This window comes from Octopus sinensis, linkage group LG3, assembly GCF_006345805.1.
Source record: "Octopus sinensis linkage group LG3, ASM634580v1, whole genome shotgun sequence".
Classification (NCBI taxonomy): Eukaryota; Metazoa; Mollusca; class Cephalopoda; order Octopoda; family Octopodidae; genus Octopus; species Octopus sinensis.
In genome coordinates, this window is record NC_042999.1 from 5,122,769 (window position 1) to 5,131,421 (window position 8,653).

Consider the following 8,653-nt stretch of genomic DNA (forward strand, 5'->3'; position numbering starts at 1 on the left):
TGGTGGGTAGGGCAATGTTTCTCATTCAAACTGCTCCAGCCTTTGGAATGTCATTTTTGCTGTATGTGGTTGAGCATTATCCTGATGGAAGAGCACCTTTCATCTTGAAACCAAAGATGGTCGTTTTCCTTCAAGCACTGGTGTCAATGAATGTTTGAATGACCAAATTGAAGCTTTTCTGCAAGTTCTTCAACAGTTACAATGAGATTTTGTTCCACCAGGGTTTGCAGGACATCCTTGTCGAGCTCTACAAATCTTCCAGGTCAAGACTCATCTTCTAGGCTGTAGGTTCAGGCTTGGAATTTCTGAAACCACCGTTGACACTGGCTTATGCTTATTGTCTGATTCCCATATATTCCATTAATATTCCTCTCACTTTCCGTTGTGTTGTTGCCTTTATTGAACTCATAAAGCAAAATATGCCGAATATGCTCCTTTGTCACTTCCATTATAGCTTTGAAAAAATAAGTGTTAAAATTGAACTGCACTCTTCAAAACTTGCACTAAGAATAAGTACAAGGTAAAATTACTACCTGCTTTTATAGCAAGTTGATGCAGGTAGTTTATCCTGTCCCCCTCCAACTTTTAGTTCATGCAATTGAAAAACCCGTATTATTTATGGGATGACCCAATATTTTTGTTATGGTAAGGTGTTACACTGAAGCTTCACAAACTCTAGCAAGGGCAGTGGAGAAGCAAAATGCATGAATTCCATTTTTAAAAAAATATTACTGCATGCAGATCTAAAATTAGAACTTCATATTCTGAGCCATTGTGCATCAGTCTTTTCTAGAGGTCCGTCAGATCAGAGGGGAATGTAAGATTGAATATCAAAATGGGAACACTAAGTTCAGGGACATCATGTTCTTTCTTTTACCAAGAACAACCTGATTTCTTCTGACAAAGCAAAATCCTTTACAGAACACTTCTTTTCTTTCCGGGAGTTGGTTGAGTTTACATTTACACCCTAGCATCAGGGCTGAATTATGACCCTTTAAAGATTTTGGTCCCCTCATCATCATCATCATCGTTTAATGTCCGCTTTTCATGCTAGCATGGGTTGGACGGTTCAACCGGGGTCTGAAAAGCCAGGAGGCTGCACCAGGCCCAGTCTGAGCTGGCAGTGTTTCTACAGCTGGATGCCCTTCCTAACGCCAACCACTCCATGAGCGTAGTGGGTGCTTTTTACATGCCACCGGCACGGAGGCCAGTCGGGGCGGCGCTGGCAATGGCCATGTTTGGATAGTCCTTTTACGTGCCACCGGCACTGGTATCACAACTACAACTTCCATTGATTTTTGAGCGATTTCGATTTCGATTTCACTTGCCTCAACAGGTCTTTGCAAGCAGAGTTTTGTGTCCCAAGAAGGAAAGGTATGCATAAGTGGGCTGGCTACATCCCAGGTAGAGGCCACGGGTTATGGTCTCACTTGTCCTGCCGGGGGTCGCCAAACATATCTCTTGTTTTTGTTTTGTACAAATCTTTAAAAGGGAATCAAACCATCAGGTGATAAATGTTTTTAAAGTATGCTTCATTTGGATTGTCGTTTTCAGGAGGGTCGCTTCCATATGAATATAAATGAGTGTATGCATACACACATGTATTTCCATCATCATCATTTAACATCCATTTTCCATGCTGGCATGGGTTGGATGGCTTGACAGGAGCTTGCAAGCCAAACAACTGCACCAAGCGCCATTGTCTGTTTAGGAATGGTGTTTACAGCTGGATACCCTTCCTGACACCAACCATACTACAGAGTGAACTGGGTGCTTTTTACATGGCAAGGTCGGCTAATTACTGATCTAACTGTCCAATCTACTCCTTGAATAAGCACAAAGGTGGCTGAGTACTCCACAGGCATGTCTACCCATAGTACAATTCTTCAGTGAGAATCAGCTTGACAGTATGAGCAAGGCCAGACCTTTGAACAGGGCATCAAGCAGTTTCCTTTTCACTCTATTTCATTGACAAGGTTTGAGTTGAAGGCAAAAAGACGCCGCCTCAAGATATGACACAGTTCAAACCAGGAAACTCATGGTTTTTCTTCTCTTACTGAAAGAACACTGAAATCTATTTGAGATTTTTTTATAAAAAAATATATTTATTCTTATCATAAATAAAAAAAATAATGTCCTTACTGAAAATGAAAAAACATTGGGACACTTTGGAGATTATTCTTCTTGGACTGGTGTGATAGTAGTAGCTGTGAAAATGCTAGATGGGCAATATGTGTTGCTGTTGTCATCCGTCCATTGTTTGTGTTGTCGCAGCGCTCTGGTCAGTTGTTCCTTCAGCTGCTCTCTTCCGTGTCTGGTTTCATGCCTCATGTCCTCCTTCTGTTGTTAGTGGCTAAGATTCCATTGGTTGCTTTTGCTGCTCTCTTCTGTGTCTAGTCTCATGTCCTCCTCCTGTTGTCAGTGGCTAAGATCCCATTGGGTTCACCACTTGTTACAAAGAAGAAATGTCTTTTGGTGTCTCTCCTTTGCCATCTGTTCATTACATTTGTGTTGTTCCAGTGCCCAAGTTAGGTACCACCCATCATCTGTTGTCTGTGGGGTTAGCTGTACTGAATATATAGTGTGGTTTGGCTCAGAAAGAAGCAACCCAGATTTTTGTAATGATGTGGCTGATGGAAAATTCAGAGCTACAACAACCACAGGGACATAAAAATCCATTCTTCTTCCATCCATATCAAAATGTGCCCCAACACAAGATACTGACTCCACCTGCAAATATACCTGCATTTTCCCATCATATTCTTGTACCTTTCATTCTCCACCTTTTGTGGATCTTCTCATGCCTTGCTCTCCCTGTTACCCCACACCCCATAAAAACACCTCAATTTTATTCTACCTCCTCTCTTCAGAGTTCCTACAACATGTGTCTTGCAAACAACTTGCACATGCAAGTGCTACCAGTCAAAAACTCCAGCAAGTGTATGGGGTCATCAGGAGAGAATGCGTGCCGTTTCGGGGCCTACCTCTTGACGGCATCAATGCACACGAGCCCCCACCCCCTCACTGATATGAGACCCTGCTTGCTAGATCAGCTGGTTATCAAATAAAGCTCAATATCCTTCTAGCCATCGCTCATCGTCTCTTTTTAACCAAATCCAGTGGTTAGCCTTCTCCACTGTAGTTTGGATATCGGTCATGGTGGTATTGACTTTACAACAGATTACATAGAATTAGGTTTATAAGTCTCAAGAATTCCCTCTATCACTGCCCACAGGCATAGTATAGTAAGTAAAGATATTGGTTAATGCAGTGCACTAAGAGGTTCTGAGTTCAATTCCAGGCAAGGCCATAAGGTAATTTACAAAAAAATCAACTGAGGCAAAAGTGTCACAAAATGCAGAGAGCAAAATGAAAACTGTACCCCTGTGGGTCAAATAAAGGATTAGGTTTGAAAGTCTGAAGCCTGCTAGCCACCGGATCACTTATCAGGTGAAGAATGTTGGCTTCCGACCTAGTGGGGGGGGGGGCTAGAAGGACCCAGAGACACAAACTCATACAGAAAAGGAAGTTATGGAAGCTGAAGGATCCTTCGAATGGTGAGAGATGTAGAATTGTTCAAAATGAAGCATTTGGTGAGGAGGAAGAAATAGAGACATATGACACCATTCGAGCGAGATCGTTACCAACATCGCCTTACTGGCACCTGTGCCGTTGGCATGTGTAAAAGATTTGAGTGAGGTCATTGCCAGTGCCGCCTGACTGGACCCCGTGCCGGTGGCACGTAAAAGCACCCACTACACTCTCAAAGTGGTTGGCATTAGGAAGGGCATCCAGCTGTAGAAACTCTGCCATATCAAGATTGGAGCCTGGTGCAGCCATCTGGTTCGCCAGCCCTCAGTCATTCGTCCAACCCATGCTAGCATAGAAAGCAGATGTTAAACGATGATGATGATGAAGAGGGCAACTGTAAGTTCTTAGGGATTAACTTACACTGAAGTTGACAAATCAAATCTGTGGTTGGAGCAAAGCATGGTGGTGGAATGGCAAGGTTGACGGGGTCAGAAATAAGAAGGCACTGGTTTGGAAAGAATGGAAAAACAGGGTTAATGAAGAACTGTATCAGGTGGCTAAAAGGGAAGCAGAAAGGAAGCGGTGTCCCACTGTCATACACTGCAAGGTGTTCCAGGATGCTTGGCTGTGGATCAAAGAGAGTCAAGATGTTGTGGAAGAGAAGTATGATGGATGGAAATGGTATGCTTGCACTTAGTGATTCTGAAAAGAAAGAGGTGTAGAACTTCCAGTTGCCCTCTACTACCACCGAGACGCTTAAAATATCTGATGCGGCCATTTGTTTCTTACTGGTATTTATGCCAGGGTTGGCCAAACCTTGGCTACTTGTCTGTTCACATATGTGGCTCATAGAAATCATCATCATCACCATCGTTTAACATCCGTTTTCCATGCTATCACGAGTTGGACGGTTCGACCGGGGTCTGGGAAGCCAGGAGGCTGCACCAGGCTCCAGTCTGATCTGGCAGTGTTTCTACAGCTGGATGCCCTTCCTAACGCCAACCATTCCATGAGTGTAGTGGGTGCTTTTTATGTACCACCAGCACAGGTGCCAGGGGAGACTGGCAGCGACCACGATCGGTTGGTGCTTTTTACGTGCCACCAGCACAGGTATCACAACTACAATTTCCATTTGATATTTATTTTGATGTTGATGTACTTGACTCAATAGGTCTCCTCAAGCTCAGCAGGTATGTTGCAAGAGAAGCAAGTTTGGATGGAAATGGTATGCTTGTACTTAGTAATTCTGAAAAGACAGAGGTGTAGAACTTCCAGTTGCCCTCTACTACCACCGAGATGCTTAAAATATCTGATGCGGCCGTTTGTTTCTTACTGGTATTTATGCCAGGGTTGGCCAAACCTTGGCTATTTGTCTGTTCACATATGTGGCTCATAGAAATATGTTGGTTAAGTTCTTTCTTACTACAGTTAATATAAAAGTTTTAAATATTTCAACCTTAATAATTATTTATTGGATATGAAGCCGATGCCAGTGCCGCCTTGACTGGCTTCTGTGCCAGTGGCACGTTAAAAGCACCAACCGATTGTGGCCGATGCCAGACTCCCCTGGCACCTGTGCCGGTGGCACATAAAAAGCACCTACTACACTCTCGGAGTGGTTGGCGTTAGGAAGGGTATCCAGCTGTAGAAACACTGCCAGATCAGACTGGAGCATGGTGCAGACCGTGGCTTCCCAGACCCTGGTCAAACCGTCCAACCCATGCTAGCATGGAAAGCGGACGTTAAACGATGATGATGATGAACTGATACCAGCTATGTAGTGGCTGTGGGAACAGCTTTTCTTACTTTTACGGAAAGGGGGAAGAGCATTCCACAACTATTACAAATAAACCCAAATACAGAAATATTATGAATTTTTTCTTAATTTCAACCCCTTTTATTCTAGCTTTCTACTCTGACTTTCTCAACATATTTTCCATTCAAATTCTAACCCAATAGATACATATTACTGTAGAAGGATATGTTAACTTCATCACTCTCTTATAAAACACACAACATTGTGTAGTTCGCACTAGAAACTGACAATGATTGAGAATATTTACTCAATGTCTCTCCACTCTGGGTCGGCTGAAATGCAAAAAGGCTGACCAAGATGCTCCCACAGAATGTAACCAAATGAGGCTAATTTTTCAACATAATCCCCCTTGCGATCAACACACTTCTTCCATCGGTGTTGCCATGCTTGGATCCCATCGGTGAAGAAGCTTTCATCATGTTGGTCAGCTGCTATAAGGGTAAGGGAAATGCCTTAGAAAGAAGTAATTACAGAAGGTCTGCTTACTCCAGGTGATGAAGGTTGCAGAGAAAAAGAATTAGGCTACATGAGGAAGCTAGGGATGAGCCATAAAAGAGGAATTTAGGACAGGATGCTCATGGGAACTATTACTTGAATCTGTAACAGAACTAGAAAAGGAATTCCAAGTGTGGAAGCAAAACCTGGAATCAAAGGGCCTTAAAGTTACCTTAGCAGAGACCAAGGTAAATGGCCCTGTTCCATATGTAGAAAAGATGTAGCTAATTTGTTACCTAGGGGCCCTAATTCACCATCTCCAACTGGGTTATCCTTATATCTTTTCCACAGCCTCTCCTCAACTGGCACAAGGCCACCTTCCCCCAGTTAAAGAGACTTTGTCTTGTAAGTTACTTCATGATCCTGCCAGTGCTACGAAAAAAAGCACCCAGTGCACTCTGTAGAGTGGTTGGTGTTAAGAAGAGCATCCAGTTGTAGAAAGCATGCCAAAACAGACAGTAGAGCTCGACACAGACCTCTGGCCTGCCAGCTTTTGTCAAACCCATGCCAGCATGGAAGACAAGGCTTTAAGTGATGATGACGATGGTGATGATGATGATCATGCTGGACTTCATAGCAATGAAGCTATTCATTTTCCAAAGAGTAAAATGAGTTACATTTTTATTTCATGGCCATAAAGTAAAAATATTAATTAGAGTCTTAAAGAGATTCCACAGAATATGAAACTGTAACAAGCTTCTCAGGAAATATATTACAAGCATAGGAGTGGCTGTGTGGTAAGTAGCTTGCTTATGAACCACACGGTACCGGGTTCAGTCCCTCTGCGTGGCACCTTGGGCAAGTGTCTTCTACTATAGCCTTGGGCCAACCAAAGCCTTGTGAGTGGATTTGGTAGACGGAAACTGAAAGAAGCCCGTCGTATATATGTATCTATATATGTGTGAGTGTCTGTGTTTGTCCCCCAACATCTTCTATAGTTCTGGTAGTGATTCTGCTATGAGGGCCAAGCCATCAGCATAGAAGAGCTCCTAGGGGTGTCTTGAATTCCTCTGTTATAATAATAATAAATAATAATAATTGTGTACAGTGCTCAGGTGCACTACAACTCATCTAAAGTGTATATATAATCAGGTGTAGTTTCGGCGGATTTCGGAAAGCATGAGGGCCTTAAAGGATGCAGTGTCATGGCAGTCAACAACTGACGCAGGCAGTTTATTCCATGCTTCAGCAACTCTGAGCGTGAAAAAATGTTTCCGAAAGTCATGGGAGCTGTGTTGTTTTCTGACTTTGTAGGCATGTCCACGTGTGTTAGACACATGGAGATCAAAAAGGTGTTCAGTGTTGTTGTTGGTGAGGTGGTTGATAACCTTGTGGGTGTTCACCAAGTCCGTCGCTAGACGCCGGAGCTTCAGTGAATCCATGCCCAGGGAAACAAGGCGCTCAGAATATGGTAGGTGTCTGATGGAGGGTATGCGTTTGGTTGCACGTCTCTGGACAGATTCCAGGAGGTCAATGTTCTGAGCAAGATAGGGGTTCCAAACTGATGATGCGAATTCCAAGTGTGGTCGTACCATAGCTGTATACAGTTTTAAATAGATGGCTGGAGAGCGGCTAACAAAAGTCTTGCTGAGTGATGCCAAGACACCCTCGGCCTTCTTGACAATTTTAGAGATATGCTTTGTCCAACGCAAATCACTGCTGACAGTGATGCCTAGGTCACGCTCGCAAGAGGATTTCTTGATATCAGTGTTGTGGAGGGAGTATGTGGACGCAGGGTTTTTTTCTCCCAAAATGCATGGTGGTACACTTGTCCACAGCCAGTTTCAGTTGCCAGTCTGTGATCCATTGCTGCATTATTGCCTGGAGAACTATGATGAATAAGATGGGGATGAGGGCTGATCCTTGGTGGACACCTACCTGGAATTCTTCACTATACTCATTGCAAATCCTAACCCTACTAACGGCATCTCTGTATAAGGGCCTGTACAGTCCTTATTTCATATCATTATTTCTGTGCTGCTATTCATCACTTTCTCTCATTTCTGATCTACTCCCAATTGACATCCATCCATCATTTTTTGTCATCGTCCCCTTCACCATTCACCTCCAATATACACCTGACTGCCTCTCTTACTCTCTCTCCTCACATTCTGACAACTTTATTCTTCCCACTCCTGCTGATCCTCCTATTTCCATGCTCTCTTCTCTGCAACTCCTTGGTCATGTCACCTCCCATTGTGGCACCACTCCATCCACACACTGTTTCTACTCCTTCCATCATTCTCAACAGTTTACAGGTGGCCACTCTATCTTCTACTTTGCTGAAGGGTCTCTTTAGCCACAAGAAACACACCTTGTGACCCTGTAAAGAAGTGGTTACAGTTAGAAAGAGTATCCAGCTGTATAAACTACACACAGAACCTGAGACATTGGAACAAAATCTGATTCTTTAACTCATTGGATCCTAACTATCCAAACCATTCTGAGGTTAATGTGTCTGTCCTCCTTGCCAGTGTACAGGTGGAGAAATCTCCACCAGTCTTACTGGTGTTGGAATATGGCACTGGGTGGTATGACCTTGTGGAGAAGTTCCTTCACTCTCAGATGAAGATGTCTGTTGTGGCATTATTTCTATGGCTGGATGCCCTTCTTAAGACCAGCCACTTAACAGAATGTGCTGGGTGCTTTTCCTGTGCCACCGGCATGGGTGTATTTATGCAGCACCAACATGAGAGCATTTTAATGTGGCCTCAGTACCTGCAAAGGACAAGTCTGTATGTATGGATGACAGCGGTTTAACTTAGCTTCACAGGTCTTCTCAAGAGCAGCACATTCCCATAATTCCCAGTC